Below are 20,842 nucleotides of genomic sequence, written 5' to 3'. Positions count from 1 at the left end.
GTCATTTGGATTTTAGTAACAATTCCAAGTACAGTGCAAAGTATATTTCAAAGCAGAACTAGAGTTCACATGTCAAAAGCAAAGGGGTTAACAAAAATGTAAAACTGCATGAGAGAAAAAAGCACTCAATGCCTAGGGAAGTATAGTTTTATCTGTCAGGAACAAAAAAGTTGGTCTACATCCATTGCATAGACAAACTAATCTCAGCAAGGGCTGCACACGAACAAACAGCTAAAGCCTGATCAAATACAGTCTAAACTTAGCAGAAAAGTTCCCAAATCAGAGTTGTTCTTCCTTTTTAAAGGAAAATTTTGCTACATTTAAAAATAAAACAGGTACAAACTTGTGATTGTGTGAATCAATAATGTCTGTAGTAAAAGTGACAGAATATGCTTATACAGTTATAATTATAGTTTGCAGGTCACTTAAATGCCTTGCATGGATAGTCCATAAAGACAATATGACCAGGCTCTATGAATAATAGCCTGAATAAATGGGGAAGTTGTAGAAGTAAGGCTGACGAAAAATAAACATTCTTGTTGAGAAATGGAGAGTAACAGTAAGAATTACAGTCATCCAGTGTTTCAGGTACACAAGTGAGGGAACACGTACTGCAAACATTGTATATGAGTATCTGAGGAACCTGGAAGGGGTCTAAAAAAAAAAAAAAATTAAGGGCTTGATGGTTACATCTGCCCCTCTTTAATCACAGCATGTTTATTTAGGACTTTGTAGGCAGTGAAGATTTTTTCCCACTTTCATATTTGTTGTGTTTTTCAGTCTCTGTTAAATGTCTATCAGAAGTGCTCTAACCCCACTCAAAATCCAAACCCCAAAAACGCATAAAGGAAAACAATCCAAACATCACATGTAACCATGAGCAGTTAGTCAATCCATCAGAACAAAAGCGATCAAGCCACATCCTTCTCTTTCTTCTCTGGAGACTCACGTACACCTAATAATAACCCACCGTGAGCACATTAAGGAAAGGAAAGAGAGGAGGAGCTGTGAGTTTTGACCCCATTCTAGAAAACAAATTGTCTCCAGGCATTTTGGTGCAAGTGCATCAGCCAGGGACACCCCAATGTAAAAGTTTGTGTGAAGAATCTGAATTACACCCAGAGATCAGCTGGAGCATATTGCACCTCTTGCGATGTGTATGAGCAACTCTGAAGGCTCTAGCAGCCCCACTCTGCAACCTCTGAAGTTTTCCTGCTGTCCTACAAGCATATCTTCTGAGTGGTTTCACACGCAAGTCAGTACTGGAAAAGCCAAGAAAAACTCGGATGAGGTGTTCTTCTGATAAGATAGGCAAGACGTCTCCAGCCGTTTATGGGCACTGGGTCTCCACTGCGCTTGCCAATGCTGTCCCCCCCAGCAGCAAGGGATGGTACTAGCACCCATTTCATCTACCTGCGGCCCCAGTTAACGTGAGAAATCATGACTGTGTTTCTGGAGGAAGTATTTAGGGGACAGTTTTGGGGAAAGCACTTGTCTTTCCGTTGACAATCTTGCACCAAGGACACTGGCAGAAATTTCCCAGAGTTAATTGCTGTGGTGGCCACAGAGTGAGGAGCTGTGCACAGTCGGGGGACTTCATCTGGCAAACACTTTGCGGAGCTAAATAATCCCAATGAGCTGACCAGGACTACTCTTATATGTGAAGTTAAATATAAGCCTGCTTGCAGGATGAGGGGCTTCGTGTATTTATGCCTCATGTCCTTGAAAACCTAACTTCATGTGTAAGTACTTTATTAATGTGGTTTATTTCTATGTATGCTTTCCTGTGTGTGAATGTATTAGGAATCTACCTGAAATTGTCTTTTGCAAATGTGTTGGTTTCAGTTTGTAAGAAAGTTGTTCCTGCATGTCCTTTCTTTTGTTCATTTTCTTTTGTCAGAGGCTGACAGTACACTAGCTGCAGTTTTCATGTGATCATTCTTGAAAGTGCTTCATGCTTGGAGAAATGTGTAGGTGTTCTTTCTGTGTAATTTCTTTAAATAGTCAGTGAAAACAGTACTACAAGAATAAAAAACTACACCACAAGATTCTGTTCCTTTTCTGCCATTTTCATCTTTCATTCATCTAATGAGCTTATTTTTACTCCCTATCTTTCACCCCCCACTCTATAGTAACAAGTTCTTCCTTGATTTCATTGATTCTCCTTGCCCACGGTGGCCTTTTTTAATAATTTATTCAATATGTTTATTCTTCTGAAAGTACAGGCTGCCAAGAGAGGTTGTGGAATTGTCATCATTGGCTCAACTAGACACCCATCTATTAGGGATTATTTAAGGATAAGGAAATCAATCCTTCTGTGATTCAAGAGGAGGAGGGGATGGATTAAATGACCTGGTAGAATAGTTCCCTCTAACTCAAATTATTCTGGTGTTTGGTTTTTTTTGTTCTAAATTCTTTTTGATCTCAATTTCCTAATTTTTTTAGATAACGTTCTCTTGTGTTCGTGTTCTTTGAAAGCATGGAGAATTTGCATGAACCAATTTTTATTAGTTCCCTTGAGAATGTTAAAAACTTCAATTAGGTCACAGTGAAGTCTCTTTTCCAGAGTGAAATTCCTTAATCTTCCTTAATAACTTAAATCTTTGAGAAGTGATGTTGTTCTGCAATGCAGTTTCCTCAAAAGTAATTGTATACCAGCTAAGTTGCTACATAATATTCAGTGCTGTGTTGTGCTCTAAGTATAATCAGTCCTTGGGTTTTGTAGAGCCTATTAGCCCTGATGGGCTGGAAACACATGACTGTCAGGACGGAGTTGCAGGCCGGGAGATAGGAATTTCCAGTTTCCAAGAAGCCGGCATTTTCTATTTGCACAGGAACCTCTCACAGTGTAAACTGATATTCTGGCTGTATTTCTTAGTAGATCTGCTCAATTGTAATTTTAGGATTATTTTAACAACAGCCGGCAAGGAAATCCATGAGGCAAATACGAGTTAACAGGCTGAGGAATGATGCAAGTTCTGCTTTTCGCTTCGTGCATGTATTATTATCTTTGCCTAGTGTTTGCTATATTTTCCAGTAGAATGCATCAAGCTGTTTAATACTGTAAGTGACCAAAAGCTCAAATCCTAGTATTGATCCCAGTGCAGTAGGAAGCCGCTCTCTCTCAAGCCTTGCAGAGATTCCCCTTTGTGGCTGCCCTTCTGCTGTTTCTTCCTTCACTTATGTCAGCTTTGGGGTCCTTACATAACCACTCCAAAACACCTCTACTTTCTGGAATTAAGGGAAAAGAGCCATCCAAATCCTCTTAAGAAGCTTTGAAAGTACTGCTTGCTTTGCTGTGTGCAGCAGCGAGCACACGGTGCGTCGTCGGGAGCAAGAGCAGCTCTGCTCCATTTCATTTGCCTCTTTTCTGACCGTGAACTCAACGTGCGCCTAAGCCTCCAAAAGGGTAAAAAGAGGCACATTAGGCTAAAACATAAAGATAAATTTAATGCCAAAACCGGTTGTTCCTTGAAGAGCTTTGATGTAACATCAAGAACAGTTTTATCTCACCTGAAAGTACATGGTGAAAGTTATGGAGAGCTCCATGGTCCTTATAGATTAAAAGTTTCCTACCAGCTCTGTTGTAAAGATTAGGATAATCTGTTTGGAAATCCACAAAAAAATGAGGATTGAAGATGTTGGGAAGAGAGGTGAGGTGCAGGGATCAGGAAGTGATCTAGTTTTCCCTTGCTTGAGTCATGCACGCTATATTCCTCTCTCTGGTCTACACGATCTTAAAAAGTATGGGACTGAGGCAAAATCTCACAGCCCAGACACTCCCCAACCTGAAAGACTGCCATTAAATAGTTTCTCTTGTTTCTTAATCCTCCTGTTTTATGAGTTCGTTTCCTCCCTGGGTGTCTTCAAAATGTGTAGCCATGTTATGGACAACGAGATGCAGATGTTTTGCAATTAATAGTGTAGACATCCTGCTCAAGCAATAAGGGTTTGTAATACCTTTCCATCCGAGCTTGGTTGATACTCTTTATGGGCACAAGTTGATTCGTGCCAAAATTACCATGTTGATCAGCCTTGTCCTCATTCCACATACAGTAGATAAGGGTGGGTTTGTTTGGAAAAAAATGGGAGGTTTGGTTACTTTCCTTAGCACTTCCATTTGAAGAGAAAATCAAGTGGGTTTTGTAAAGCAGCAAAAACCTGCTTCCTGCACCCATCCTTTCACTGTCGCACCTTCCCCTGCTCTGCTTTCTCCTGATGCTTTTTGCCACTTCTGGAGCATTGTCTCTGCTAATAGAGGCACTTTTATAACTCAGTTTTCCATTAAGTCATGATGAGAAGCCCTGCTGTTCCAGTCCTGCTTTTTTCTCAAGTAATGATTCTTTAATCATTCTGTAATAATTACAGCGATGTTTTCCCTTGGCCCTCTAGACATTATTTTGAGAGCAGGCACTGGTGTGGCGCTGACATTATGGATGTGTGTGATTTTGGCAAGAAAAAACTTTCAGATATTTCTCCTCTCCATTTGCTTTATTTCCTGCAAATCTCCATACGCCTCATTTCTGTTTTGTAATCTGAGGTCGCATTTCTTCACACACGTTCGGTTACAACAGCCTGGATGTGGCAAAATCAGAACTCTTCCTGCTACCCTCAGCAGAGCAGCCCTGTCCCTGTGCTCTGTCACAGACATGCAAGTGACACACCTTAGATTTCTGTCCCACTTGGTCCCCTGAGAAGGAAAAGACATTGAGGGAGAGGATGGGACCAGAAGTGTCTCGAGCGCACCATTTCCACAGCATAGCAACCTCTAATGGTGCTGGGCTGGGAGTCTTCTGGGGGATGAAGCCATCTCCTGCACCAGCAGTTGCCTGTCCAAGCGTGGCTGGGGTCACCCTCCAATGAAACGCACGCTTGTCAAGTATTGGGGATCAAATTCAGAGCTGATGCAAGGAATGGCTCCAGGACAGTGTCTTCAGACTTTGTTTTGTATCATATCAAGCTTCAAGTATTATACAGCATTGCCATGCCAGGATATTTTTAGTGTCCTAGAGACTGGAAACAAAAAATATTTTGTCTCTTGGCTGGAGGATTTGCCCATATTTGTTCCAGCCTAATTTAACTCTAGTTGAATTCAGTGCATCCAATTTCTAGGATCAGCTTAACTTTGGGACATACACATATTCTGCTATATCTATTTACTTCAAATATTGTGCTTTAGCAAAACAGTCACTGCTTGTAATAACTGAATAGCTGCTTTCTTACAACACCCACTGAAAGGCACTACAAGAAAAAGAGGTCAGATTCACAGCAAATTTTTTGCTTGTTTTTAACCTGGCAAAAATGTGAGTTTTAAAAGTTTACATTACAATCTTTGTTAAAGTCAACAGTAACCAAGTTCGAAGCAGGAATAGAAGTCCAATGGCACTCAAATTATTATTATCGGGAAATGTAAGCCACTTAAGAGGCCTGTTGTACAGCAGTGTATTAAAGCCCTTAGCTGGAGTCTTAAGGGTCAAGTTTCTGGCACTATTAATCATGTTATTTATATATATATGGACACATATTTATGTGGACATATTGCACGTATGCACACACATGCATGCACCCCAGCCATTACTCAGCCCTAACGATGCACAGAGTCCTGCTACAGAGAAAGTCAACTGGAAAGAGTGCTGAAAAGATTGTGAGTTCCTTATTTGCAGGCAAAGGGGAAGGAGCGCGCTAAGGAAGCAGGAACGCAGTGTCACCGCTCCCGAGGCTTGTGCTAGTTAGAAGATGTTTCTGTTTCTGTTTGGTTATTGAGAGGGAAATAAAATAGGAGAAGGAAGGGGCAGCGTGTGAAAAAAGGATATTTCCTACAGGCATATTGTGATTGCTAGATTTTGAGTTTCAAGATTATGATCCTTGCATGGAGCTCTTTTGGCGGAGAAGGTGGAGAGTCCTAAAATTGATATAATTTTCATATGATTAATAAAATCCTCCTTTGGCAGGAATAGACATCCACCATTTTAGCAAGGAAGAGAGAAATGTGTTGGCATAAAAATCTTTTCTTCCAGATAGCCCAAATGCCACCACTGGGGATTGCGGGCCCTCGCTCTCCTGAAGTGAAACCATATCCATTCCACCACCTCCACACATGAAGAACAAGATTTCAAACATATCTAGGGAAGAGTTACTAAGATACACTGGATACTTTAGTCTAGGAGAAACTAAATGCAATGGGTAACGTGGAGACAATGAAATTGCCTTGGGTACAAGTTTAGCCCTGTTGTTTATGTGATTGAAAATGACTCTCATATTTCCCTTGATACCTAGGAGGTGGCACACAGGTTAAAAGTGGTGAACTAGGACTCACAGGCTTCACAGGACATGGCTTTGACTCACCAAAGTCAATACAAGCTTTGATTTGGAGCAGGAGGAGGTCTACAAATACAAGGGGTGTCAGCTGGCCCCTAATGAAGACCTGACTGAGACCAGCTACGGGTTTGTGTGTGACTCTTGGTGTGCCTGTACTCAGAAAGGGCTGCTCTGTAGTTGTCCTTCATGCAAACCTGCTGTCAGCGGGTTTTGGTACCTCCTGATCTAATACTGAATAATCATGTCTAGGCTGTGGAACAACATGGTACAGCTTGTTTATAATAATCTTGAAAAAAAAGGATGGTTCTTCATTATATCACAGTGTTCCTGATTATGTGTTACATACTGGAGCTGTTTAATCAAAACCATTAACAATCTACATCTTATAACGCTTTATAAAGCCAGCCAGTATGATGATTCTTATTTTGCAATATTTATGCTTCAAATTTTATGGGACGCAAGTTGATTTCCCAAACCAAGTTTGTTGAATGGATGTTTGCGGTGGACAATCATATCAGCATGTGTGCTCACTCTGAGCACCAGCATTTCAGTGCCTCCCAGCAAACAATGCACACGCTGAACTCCAAGTGACCCAGTTGTCTTTGCTAATCGCTTGCTGATTACTAGCTAATCAGTGCCTTGTTTAGCGCAGCTAAGCCAAAACCACTCTCTGCTATGCTGCACTTGGAAAGTGGGATGCATTTTTTGGTCGTCATCATCACTGTGCTCTAATTGCCTTAGAGGTGGACAATGAAATGTAGACTTGTCCCGTTCAGGGCCCCGCAGCTGTAGGTAGCTCAGGAGTGTTATCCGGGTGTGGACTTCCATGGTCCTTTGCTCTGTACCCCATGCAATGAAGAAAGCAGCTCGTAACCAGCTGCAAGTGAGTGTGCTAGCGTTAGCATCCTCTCACAACCGTATAGGAAGCGAGGCTGGAGACTTGAGGGAGAAAAGTGCCTTCTGGGGCCCGTATGATAAATTTTATCCTCTAACTGCCATCAGTGCAGTGGACCCGCACTGAAGGTTGTGGTCTTGGTTCACCCTTATGATGAATTCTGCATGGGGCCAAGCGGGAAGGAGAGGAGAGGGGGAAGGAATCCACACCCGTATTTCTGCAAATAAGTCACTTAGTAGATGTTTGAAAGAAAGAAAGACCACTGTTGAAATGTGAACGGGGTTTTGCGCAGGAAAGAGGTGGGAGTTATAAACCTTCCTGTGATAGCTGATCCAATAAGAGGATTCCTTTTGGCAGCATGCTGCATGCTTCAGCAAACAAAATGTGCCCCTTAAAAGCTGACGTTATCCTTGTCCTTGGCCAGAAGAGTGCAGACAATGGTTTGGCCTTTTTGCCAGCGTGTTTATTAAACAGTTAATCAGCTATATAGGGTTAAATTTCACCCTGAGGATTTTTAGTATGGACTTTCTGGTTAAACTTATCTTGCTGTCAAACAAGAACCTACAGTTTTAAAACAGGAAATAGAGACTTTTTTTGTGTTTTACAACTTTTCTTATGATGAGGGACACACTCATGTCATGAGTTATCCCGCAGAGCCTTGCTGATCTCAAAAGCACTACAGTGACAGCAAGAACCAATAACTTAGTGCAAACCTACTGGTTTCTACTTTTGAAATCGTAAAACTCGTTTTTGCTCGAGATACTTTATGATCTAATGGGTATTTTTTATTAAGCATGAAGTGTATTTTTCATGTTGTGTTTTTTTGTATTTTCCCTTCATTTGTTAATTTGCTAATGCAACCACAAGAATGATCTGCACTGAAAAGCAGAATGTTTTGTTCTACAATACTCCAGGCTAGCTAATCTGTGTCATACATACATTAACTTTTAACTTCCTTAAATCTACATGGAAAGGCTTCTGATCACAGGTGAAAATGAGTTTAATGTATCACTTTATTAAAAACACTATACCTTCTGATCTTACTAGCAGTTTCTGTTCATTTGAGGTGCCAGACAGGAATAGCAAGATAAGAAATGAGCCTTATTAGCAGAGCTATTGTGTATGAATAAAGCTGTCAACCTTCCGTTTATTCTCTCTCACCAGTAAGCATGAAAGTGAGATAGTTTTTTTATGTGTGTATCAGAGTAAAAAGTATATGCCTGATGGTTTGAAATACAATTAACCCTGGGTGAAAACACCATGGTCCCTCTATTATCTTAAGATCTATAAACTATGGATTTCCGTGGACCACAGGGAGTGAAAAATGGGGCTGACCCCAAAAATCTGCAGACTTCCAGGCTGGCTGATATTCTGATGGGGCTGTCAGCTATAAACTTGGATACACGTCCATTCACACATATCATAAACAGAGAGTATAAAATAGCAGGGCTGAACTTTAAGAAACTCGCTATTAGAAATATGCCAGGACTTCACAATAAAAGGCAAAATGTATTGAAATTTATGGGGTTTAAAATTTCCTCACAAAGTTAAAAGTAGTCTTGTGTTTGCTTTTTTGCCTGACCCTACTCACCTTTGCCAGTGAGAACGAGCCAATTTATGAAGGAAGTTGACTTTTCCTAAAGGCGGATTTGAAATTTCGTGCATGATGTTAGAATTTCCTAGCATTTCTGCATGCCAAGAAGAACTCTTTCCACTAATTTTCCCAGAAAAACACAACATTCAAGGTACATAGTCTTCAAAAAGTTGAGATAATTCAGCTACAAATATTTGCAACATTCAGCCCTAGCTGCTAAACGTTGCTCAGGGAATAGATGTCTTTGCTTGGGACTAGGAAGACCAGGATATCTAAGTCCGTCCCTCACTTTTGAGGGACTGACCATCCTCTGGCATCCCAAAGAAATCACTGCACCTCTGTCTCCCCATTGCCTTTCTTAAAGTGGAAGATCAGAGACTGCTTTTTGCTCTGTTTATTTTTATGATGTCTTGCATATTATAGGCCCAAATGCCACTATATTTTATATTTATTTTCATGCTATTCAAGAAATATTCAGCAATTATACTGAACAGAAAACTGGACTGGAAGGGCCATACATAATGCTTTTTTTCTAAACTTTCGTCATGTTTTGGTTTTGCTCCTTGTCCTTTCCAGAAGGCTTAATGGACTATTTGCAGTCCGCTTTTAATCCTTTCTTATTGGTAGATGAACCTCCTTCCCCCTTTGGTGTTAGAAACACTTTTTCTCCTCGGTCCTGGGAATTCATCTGTTCGTTTCATCTTAAATCTCTTGCAATGTGGAGCAGATTGTTTGATAGTGCAGGGTGACACATGTGCTTTTTTAAACAACTGTTGTCTTTATTCTTGTGGCAGCAAATGCCACTGCTGTCAAATAAAGTAAAATTGACTCCCACAGGAAGGTTTAAAGAGTCAGATATGCCACTGCAAATTCTGGCATAGACTGTTTGGAAACCTTTTTCTTCTTGTTTGGCAGGACATGTGCTTAGTCCCTGAACACACCGCTCAGAAGCTGTTACAAAATATAGAAGACAATAAATACTAAGCAAGTTAAAATTTTATCTGCTTTGAGAGATAGGAGTCTGAATGTCTAAGACACTAGAATTCATTTGACAAGAACAAGAGATCTCATACTAGCCTTGTAAATGAAAAGCTGTTAGGCAGGCAGTACCTTCCCCAATGTCATGTTTTTCTTAGAACTGGGGCATACATTACACACAAATTTGAGATTATCTCTAACAATTATCTAAAATTAACTGTGGTTTTCTAATGAAAAACATTAAGAGGAGGATCTGATAAGAAGTGGGCCTATTTATAATACTTGCTACGAGAAAGAAAGGTTTGCTACTCTGAGTGAAACCAAAATGCACCATGTGTCAGAGTATAAAAGAACATTGGCTTCCTTTCCTTTACTTATTAGCAGCAGCACTGGGAGTTTATCACATCTATTGGTGGTTAACTGAAAAGACCCAACTCGAAGAAGAAGTGTTCCCATTTCTGTGTTTCTTTCGGTACTGTATCAGTTGCTCTCTGCACACCTCTGCTCTTGCAGAGCACGTACACACCACACAATGTCACACATTGCAACTCTGAGCGCTCTGGCAGCTTTCTTAACACAGTGCATGTCGGAAAGGGGCACCAGCTTGGACGACCAAAGCAAAGTCACATCTGTTTGATGCTGCACCAGAGCGAACCCCATGTGCATCTTGAGTTTGATTGGCATGGGGCTGCTCAGGCTGCGCCACGTGGGCATCTCGTGGGAGTATCCTCATGCAACTACCGTTATCCCTGTTCATGCAGTAAGCTTGAGACAATGGAGCTTAGAAGATAAAATATGAGCTCCTGAAGAGCCACGGGGCCAAGTTCTTCTGTAACACCATATTTATTTGGGTGTGACTTGGCCAGGGGAGCCCTGCTCATGATTGATTCAAAGGACTCCAAAATAAGCATGGTGTCCACCTGGATATGATGTCTATCTATTCCCAATTATGGAAGGCTGGTCCAGAGCAATCCCAGTGTATGCAGGCTGTGAGTGAGATAGATACCAACAACACAGGTTACGTACTCTCCAGATGAGCCCCTCTGAATCTTTCCAGCACAGAATGCAGAGGAGAAGTAAACATTGGCGTTATATAAAGCGTGTTTCCCCCAGTCCAGGCACTGGGTGGGAACCAAGTCACTGTGTTTAGGGACTCCTCCATACTATGCAGAACACAAATTACGGGGAGGGTTTCGTCAGCGGAGAGTATCAGTGGAGAGGCTCCTTTTTCCAAGTCACACTATATTACAGGCCAGAGAACGAGTCTCCAAAGAGATGCTGTGGTTTCTCTTTTGGCTTTTTGCACAACTGGGACTGCACAGAGCTGGGTTCAGGGACCTGATTCACAAACAAGGGAGTTACAGTGAGGAACCTTTGAAAGCTCTGATTTCTAAAACCATCTGAAATTCAGCAGTTTCACATCATGGGTATCTACATGCACACTGACACATGTAAGTTCTTGTCTTCCTTTAACGTGACTTTGAAAGAACCCAAAGACAGTGAGTAGGACTCACAAAAGTCATAATATGGCACCTAAAATTCACACATTGAACAAATTCACATGTTGATTAAACAGAAAATACAAGTCATTCCACATATCTGAAAGGTCGATGGATCTCAACAAACCTTGCAAAGAACCTTCTCATTTGTAGGAGCCACAGAAACCGGGTGGATTTTGTTGTGAGCCATTTTCCATAGTTCCGCTTATCAGTCATGTGAATATAGGCAATTATTTTCACCTTATGTTTGCTAGTGCTGATTCACTTTGCATTTGACTGGTCTTAAAGAAAATCTTTAATCTAAACCAAACAACCCTTAATGCAACTAAATGTTTGGATGAAGAAAGGGCAAATGTCTGTGTGTTTGTGAAAGCAGCACCAATAAAAATAACACAGAATAGCACCAATAAAAATAACACAATAAAAATAACTAGTATCATAATGCCACCAGGCATTGCAGAATAACTAAAAGAGCGAGGTGCAACTTTGCAAGGTTGAAAGAGGTTCCACTGTCTCTTCAGGATACTGGCTTTCACTGGTGAAGGAGTTTACAAAATTTAGAAACAATTTCTCCAAAAGGTTTGCAAATCTGACTGCTTCTTTTGTTTGTTTTCCATTTTTACAGAACAACTTTTAACTTTTAGAAATTTCCACATAAGAAATGTTTTCTCAGCTGCTAAAGCTAATTAGGAGACACAGGGATTGGTTTTGTTATATTTTCCTCTGAATAGGAGCGAAGTTATTTCATGCAATTTTTTACACAACTCTGCTGTGTGATGGGCTGCATACAGAGTAGTTTATTTATACCACTTTATCTCACACCTGTTTGGATACTGGCTGTTTTATGGTATTTAAACATACTATTTCTTGCCAATTGCTTTATCTCCACAGTTCCTGCTTTTGCTGCAAATGTTTCTTATTAACTCTAAAAGAAACATCAATTGCTCCCTGAGCATTATTAGCAAGGACAAAAATAACATAATTGTTAGTTACTTCCAACATGTTATCACTGCAGACCTATAAAATAGACATTCTTTCAAAATACTGTAGGGACTCTTTTACTCTGTTGAAAATAAATAATACATGTTTTAAGGACTTGTTATTTCACTGGAATTTTGTTTTTAAATGGAAAAAACCCTGATCAAAATAATCACCAAGTTTCATTGCTGTGCGGTGTGCTTTTCTGGGCCGTTTTGTTGTGCCACATCTGAGCACATCTCTCTAGCTGCCAGAGCCCAAACGTAGAACACAATGTCGGGCAAAGACCCACAATGGGGGCACACAAGATTATTCATGCAGAAAATGTATGATCCCTCTGGGATGCCTTCCTCTGGTATGAATATTTCTCCCTATAGCCTCCGCACTGTGGGTCCGATGGTAGCAATTTTGAACCCTGCAAGTAGGAAGGAGGTGGGGCTACCCCTCTGCACAGACTGTTATGGGGTTCTGCGCTGTTCAGAGCCCTGAGGATTACTAAAGGGCTTTCGCTCCCCAGAACCCCTCTGCGAGGGAGCTGTAACGTCCAATCTGCAGAGGCAGCACGAGTCCGATGAAGTGACTTACCTGAAGTTAGGCAGATAGATACTGCTAGTGGCAAGGAGGCCACATGCATGCTTGCACTTCTCATCCCATCACGCTGTCACATCGGTACCAGAGCCATGAGCTGAGCAAGCCAGGGCAACGGTCCTGTGTTCACCCATACCTGTCCTTTAGGCAGCATGTCCTGGCATCACCGTTCCTGGGACAGAGGGTACTTACAGGTTGTACTGACTCAGCCTGGGCTGCAGTTGAATGTTCAACCTCTATTAATTGCCCATAACCCTATATTGTATTGTCATATTGATGGCCAGATAGATATCAGACAAGGGGAAAAGAACTGCTGAAGTATGTGTCCATGACTGCAGAGGTCTGGATGTTTACCTCGGTATTTGCCTGCCTAGTGCAAACCCTTATTTCATTACAGTGGTCAGGCAAATATGCCTCGATCGTAGACGGGACACAACGGACTGCCTGGAGAGAGGAGCTAACTTTCAAAGCAAACTGCTTCAGCCGGGATGCCTCACTTCATGCCTGGTTTCTGAAGCAGGTTCTTTTATCCACAGCCAGAGCACACACTACCCTCCATACTTCTTCTTTGGGTGGTGTTTTTACTGGAGGCATTGCTGGATCTGAGCTTCATATTATCCTGCCTTACTGCTACTGTTTAAAAACCTGTCCAACTTGAAGACACGTGTCAATGCCACATTTAGAGTCCCAGCTTATCGTCTCTTGTTTCTTTAGAACAAAAATAACACCATTTTAAATAAGCTAAATACCTGGCTATGAAGATAGCCCTGCATGAGCTCTTCAGAATGAAACTTGCCTTACCAATTTGGGACTTCTACTACAAAAAGCAGAATTTCTAAAGGGCAGAATTTCTAACCTGAACTTGCCTTCAGTGATCCTCAAGGGCTGGAGTTTAGCTCTGAAACCACAAACTAAGTAGGGTTGTTTGTTGGCTGGGTATTTTTGTCATTTCCTTTAGGCTTTGCTGTATCAACATGAAACTCAAAAAGCCCAATTTGCATTTACACTCAGGTGCATTTGCACTCCCCTTTGTTAAAACAAACAAACAAACAAGCAAACCAGTTTTTCAAAGCTCATTCCCTACGAGCCTAATGAGAGGTTTCTTCCACTGAAACATCTGGTTTTAGTCACTGCTGGTTGGAGGATACTGACAATTCCTCTGTTCTCAAAATGCAGGGAAAGTGGTGTTAATCTGGGCCTGGGGAACTTCCACGAGTCTAGCCAAAATAGCTCTTGTGACTATAATCATTCATTGCTATTAGATATTTTATGGTGCATCAGAAAATGGATTCTATTTATATGAGGATTTCTTAAACTAACAGTGAGACTTTTGTGTAAGTGAGAAGTAGGCTCCAAACCTGTGCAAATTAGAAAGAGATGTGTGACCAATGAATCACACATGAACCAACAGTGCCTGATTTCATTACCTTTATTAATTTCTGTAATACATGCCATAGAATAGAGGCTTCATCTTCAATGAAAAGTTTTTAAAGATTTGCAGAGGAGAAAATAAAACTTAACTTGGTTTGGATGAAAAATGTACCGAGCTACCTGCAAAGCACAGTACAGCATGGCGTCTCTGCTCAAAAATGCTGTAAAAAGGCTCTCTCGTGCACTGTGTGCTGCTGTTTGTAAGACTAGACCTGTAAATCACACTTCAGTCATGAACGCTTTCCGAGTACTTTCCAACAATATATCACATTGCTCAACAATTTAAGACCGTCTGACAGAAGACCGTGTATACTAGTAGCAAGTTAAATAGGCATGGGCTGGTGAAACAGACCCATCGTCTTTCCATGGTTCAAGTTTAAATCTGCTTTCTCACACTTTCATGATGTTTTAATATATTTTTCTTCCTTGAATTTGTTACCATTAGGGAAGAATGAGCTAAGCTAGATTTTGAAATCCGAACTCTTTTTTTTGGTTCTAAGTCACTTCCAAGCCCAGAAGACCATTTGTATATACTATACATATAATCTCATGAAAACAGTCATTCTTAGAAGGTTTTGGCCAACAGAATTTGAAATTCCTTGAGATTTCTCTGCAGTTGAACACAACCCTTGTCTTAATTAAGTCTCTCAACTGAACCTCAAAACCCAGACTAACCCTAAATTGAATCCATCTCCAGGCATGAACATCTTTCTCACCACTCCATATTTTATGCTGCATTTATTTTTAACATTGGTTAAAAGCAGCCTTGCTTCTTTGGTATGGACAATCTTGTCCAAATCTCAGATGTACACAGGTTGTTCACCTCTGGTTTACAAGTGTTACTCAACACAGCAAACAATATAGACACTCAGGGAAAGAATTTTCAGTGTAAGAGAGTTTGTATATTCTTTACTATCACACTGAAGATATAAATCCGGCCTTAGTATTTTCATCATTCTACACAGTTGCTGCAATTATTTATCTATAGCCAGAACTATAGCTCTTGTTTTACTGTTTAATGCTTAAAAATCCTTAACAAATGTCAAAGCAGAAACAAATTCTGTTTTATCTATTTCAGTGCTTGTAATTAAATTGCTTTTTCCTGCAGTAAGACAAAACCAGAAAAAACCCAAGCACCTATCAGGTGCTCACCAATTGCATATTTCCATCAGCATACTGCAGAAAGCAAAAGCGGTTAATACAAACCTGGGTATAATTATTTACCAAACAGTTTGCAGAACATCCGTGCCCACTCTGTTTGTAAACTGGCCAGCATTTTGACTCACATAGGAGACACACGTAAAATGCTGGGTATCTGTCATACAAAAGCTCTAGTGTAAATAAATAGAACTACGTAGGATGTCTCCCACAGTTTAGACCACATCACAACTCCTCTTATACAAGACATCTGTAGGCACAGCAAAGATACCAGCATACCATCCACACCTTCACCATCCCTTTATCACAAGGCTGGTTAGAGTTCTCCTCTTTGTAGACGTGTAACAAAGCCAATGTAAAGTTGTCTGTCCCGCCCGAGCACCGAGCGGACGCACATCACGTATAAATCACCCTCCTCTTCAGCAGGGCAGACGAGAGCTCATCTCATAACTGCTCTCCTGCCAGCCCCGGCGGGTTTACAGCCCCGTAACTCAACCAGCCCCGTGCTTTGTGCCTCGCTGTGCTCGGCGCGGGGGGAATGGTGAATTCCTGCAGCACCGCCTTCAGAAAGCCGTCCCTTTGGAGAGCAGATGGAGAGAGGAGGCCCTTTGCTTGCAAGGGAGATGCCGGCTGTGTGTGTACCTCAAGGGGCAATGAAAACCAGCTGCTAAGCCCCTGCCGACGTCGGACCCACGATTCCCATTGCCATTGCGGAATCCCCTTCGTAGCGACGAATCTTGCGCAGTCGCTTGCTCGTGAACACCATACCGCCCAAATGCACAGCTCGTGTGCGGCAATGCCTTGTCCCGGGCCAGTGCTGCTCAGAGCTGAATATTTCCATTCAACGAGCAAAATTCTTTTTGGAAAGGGTATAAGGGCCTGATTCAAAAGCCGTTCAAGTCAACAGTGTGAATTGCCGCTGGCCATTGCCGTGCAGGGACGGCTTACAACGGTGAGAAATTGCTCCCTCCTTTCCAAAAGGCTTTGGCTCACATTTTGTATGTAATGTTTCGAAAGCTTCACATAGTTTTAGAGTGTGTTCTCAAGTTTGGGAGGTGAATTGCTGGGAACTTGTTTCTAATGTAGGTAATTTAAACCAACTATTCAAATATGTAACCTTTTAAAATACTGGGGAATTTTGACATATTTCAGATCTCTGATAAGACTGTACTTTAAAAGAAAAGCTAAGAAAATATCTCCTCCTGTTTCTGTTTATAAACTGAGACTATGAGGGGAAAAAACCCAAACTTGTCTCCTTGTTTCCTTTGTTGACATACCAGTTTTGGTCAGTGAAGGAAAATGGACTTGAAATAAATTCATGACCCTTCTTGTTTTTGAAGGGGGAATTCCCTTGGGAATAATATTTTTCTAGAAGCTTGCTGCAAATAATATGTGTTTTATCTCTTTAACGATGGCAGTTGTGATGCTCATAGAAAAGCAATTGCAAGCCACACTGCAGCTTCAAAAAGTTGTACTTTAACACACCAATGACTATTAATGAAACACTTGGAAAAAGATTTACAAAGCCAGGCCATCTCTTTAATTATTAGCTGTGCATTTTTCATTCAGTAATTTTCTCCGTGACCTCACTGATATTTGGGTAAATCAGTTAATTCTGATGAAGTCTGGGGAGCTACATTGGTTTATATAAACTGCGAGGAAAATATTCTTCAGAAAAAAGCATTAAAATGTATTTTAAAAGCATACTTACTAGAAGAGCTTCACCTCCATTAAAGTCTACTTTTTGGTCCGTTATGGTTTTCAAGTCCTTAGTAAGAACCAGATTCTAAAGTAAGATTAGAGCAGTGCATCAGTTTCCAATGATTGCCTTACAGATGTTTAAAAGCAAGTATGTTATCAATAGAGATTATTATCTCAATCAAAATATTCAGTGAATGCTAATGTTATTCTTTTTTCATTTAAATATAAAGATCAAGCCAAGACCCTGCTTGCTTGAAGTCAAAAAAACCCACTGTCAGTTGAACAACCTACTCCATGGGTATTTTTAATAGATTTTTTTGCTTATTTTTTCATGTGGAAATCAGACGGGATTTCATGTCCTCTTCTAAAATCAGTACTTGGAATGAGATCATTGCAGCCTCACATACACCTAGGCCTGAAAAACTAAAACATCCAGAAAGATAACTGATTTTAAATGACCTTTCCTGACCTCTTTTAATGAAAAAACCACCAACGTTTTTTATGAGCAAAAGATTTCTGGCCCAGAAATCTACTCTCCTACAGCAGCTGGGAGGGAGACTGGTAAACAACAATGTATTTAAAAAATAGATAAACAAAATAGTTCTAAAGTGTTTCGTTACCCACATTTTAAATTACAGTGCCAGCTATGCCTGGTAGCAGCCACGAATGTCAATCAGAAAGCAGCTACTGAAGATGTTTGTCATCTTTTCTTATTTTTGCCATAATTTCACTGACCGCCTTTTGTGGTCCTTTTCGGGCCACCAATGGTCAATAGACCAGATCCAATTAACACTACTTTAGAAGGTAAAAGTCTAAATAGCAAAACCTAGCTGAACTCGCCAGATATCTTACTTGGCTTTGGAACAAGACGGCAGGGGCTTATTCCTCTGTTACTTGTGACTTGTCCAGACCATTTTTCTAACAGCTGCTTCAAAAATGAGCTGTCACCCCAGTTTTGCAGGGGAAAATAGATTTAGAAATCTATAGAAAGGAAAACAGATTTAGTGCACTATTGACGGACTGAATCATAAACATCCCCTTACCCCTCAGATTTTGTCTCTGCAACGTTGGACAGAGGGTAACGTCCCAGTAAAATACAGCCCTAGAGCACACATGGGTGGAGACAAGACCAATACGAAAGGAATGGCCAAAATGTTGTATGCCAAATATAAGCGCAACCTTGACCTGATACATCCTGCACGATCTGCTTAGCATTTGAGTCAAAGAGAGGAGAGGAGCTATCAGATAATGGCATGTGGGCCTTACAGACCCGGGAGTGGGCAAAAGGCATCGCTCATTATTCCGTCAAGGACTCCACATGCCAGTCTATGCAATCTGATTTGCAATCAATTGCAAGTGATTACACATTGTTTATCATCGATTGGCACAAGGAATCCTTGAGAGAATAATGAGCTGCAGCTGATGACAATCAGAGACTACTGTCTCGTTGCAAGTTTGATTGCACATCCTTCCACTGCTGCAATCGAGCACCCACCACCACCACAAAGTATCACAGTAAATAAAGAAATAAAGGGTGGCATCAGAAAGCAAAATATTAAAAGCTCTTTTGAAAAATAAAGCCTGAATGGAAGTTCTTCAGTATAATATCAGCAAGGTTAACGTCATTAGAATGCTTTGGATTAGAAATACAATAAAAAGGTTTCAGTAGATCTTCCAGCTTATCTTTTGGCAAAATAACATCTGGACAGCAGGCAATCAGTTCTTTAAATAAGCAGGAGAAATTTTGGACCAAGGCATCTAAAGGAAATCCATTATTTTTAAGTAAAGCATGCAGCCAAGTTAGAAGCCTAGAAAGAAAGGAAGGAATTTAAGACAATCCGCTAACAACTCTGGTTACCAGAAGTTCACCTGTTCTTCACAAGATGGTCTCTCTATCAACAAATGTACAGTCAGAAAAAGTAAGTAGTTATATCATGCTGAAGCCATGGGCATTATCAATTCAGTGTACAGCTCTTTCCAAGCGAGATACCCAGGCCTAAACGTTCTAGAAAACAGCAGTTAAAATTGCAGTAAGCAGCAGAACTTGGCCAAGACGCTCAGAAAGGGGAGTCCATCCCTGACTTTACGCTGTGGTTAAAGGATGGGGGCATTAAGGTTGGTGTGTTCATTGTGTGCCCAGCTTGGTGTACACAATGATCAGTGCCTGGGACAGATTCTGGAGTTACAAATTTGCTTAAAAAGTAGCAGCAAATGCAATCATGTGTTGTACCTGGCTCAGTACCAATGGAAATGTGATGAAAAATATACAGATTTCTTCACTAGGGATTTAATTTTGGAAGTTTACATTCAAGTTAAGTCTTGAAAACTTTTCTGCTGTCCCAGCGGTGTCAGCAGGAATTTTGCCATTGGCTTTGTTGGAACTGAGACATTTGCCTTCTGATCTGGAAATCAGCTCCATGCAAATGAAGCAAAATCAGTTTTTTGAGATCTTGTGTTTTGTATAGGTATCACATTGTTCTCACTGCCTCCTTGGTGGTCAGCTGTGCACCACCGATGTCATGGGTTTCTTCCCTGTGCGTCGGCTTATACGTTCTCCAGGATCTGTGACTCCTGCTTTTAGCATTTCAGACAACATGGATTCCAGCTGGGCTATCTCACTTTAGGTGATTATTCAAAAAAGATCAACATACTCTAGGGTGCAAAATTTTTTGGAGTAACTATCAGCCAGCGGCTGACTCAGGTGCCTGGAGATCTCAATAAAGCTGTGAAAGAGAAGAAATTAAAATTGTTTTTTTTTCACAAGTCAGAGAAGCATCCAAGTGACCAGGTTTTATTTAGACCTTGTTTTCCATGGGTCTCCCCATACCAAGCTCCTTCAGAAACCCTGTTTTCAGTCTTGTGGGCTCTAAATAAAAACCTGACACTCTTCTCATTTAACCTTCGCCCAGTTGCCCAGGCAGAACATACCCGTGTCTACAGGCTCCCCAGCTCAGAGCCTAATGTTAAAATACACCCACAAAACTCAGTGCTTTCTGACAAATGACACCAAGCATGACTTAGCCCTCTCCTTCACTGAGAAATGTTGAGCAGAGTTGTACTGGCTTGTTAGCACAGAATACAATATACTTGGTCTCAAACTGTAAATCAATATCTGTATCTGAGAGGTGACATTTCAACAACTGTAGAATGCTGGAGCCTGTTAGGATCATATTTTTTTTTAAGTGTCAGATTATAAACTTCGTAAATAAATGATGAGCACACCTCTTACAACACCATGTGTGTTTGTGTGTGCCTGTGTCAGCACCTTTCCGGATGTAAGCACAGTGACACTGGAAAAATAGTCTCTGCAGGTTTGCACACTTGCCCTGTGCTGTAAAGTTTTAATTAAGCATCAACATACCCTGAGCAATTTAAATACACTCACCCTGGAGAGGTGAAAGGAATCACAGAAACATAAGGCTGGAAGAGATCTGAAGGGGTCATCTGGGCCATCCTCTTGCCCCAAGGCAAGACCAGCCAGACTTAGGAAATCCCCAGCACATCGTTGTTGAATTCATTCCTTAAAATCAGCCCATGATGGACCCTCCACCACCTCCTCGGTCAATCTGTTTCAGTGCTTCTACTGTCCGAACCATCAAAGAGGATTTTCCTAATATTTAACCGGAATTTTCCTTCCTCCAGGTTAAACCATACAGAAAAATAACCAAACTGGGCAAGGGAAAAAATGCTGGGGAAAAGGGA

This window comes from Mycteria americana, chromosome 8 (assembly GCF_035582795.1).
Source record: "Mycteria americana isolate JAX WOST 10 ecotype Jacksonville Zoo and Gardens chromosome 8, USCA_MyAme_1.0, whole genome shotgun sequence".
NCBI classification, from domain to species: domain Eukaryota; kingdom Metazoa; phylum Chordata; class Aves; order Ciconiiformes; family Ciconiidae; genus Mycteria; species Mycteria americana.
This window is presented reverse-complemented; position numbering follows the sequence as displayed.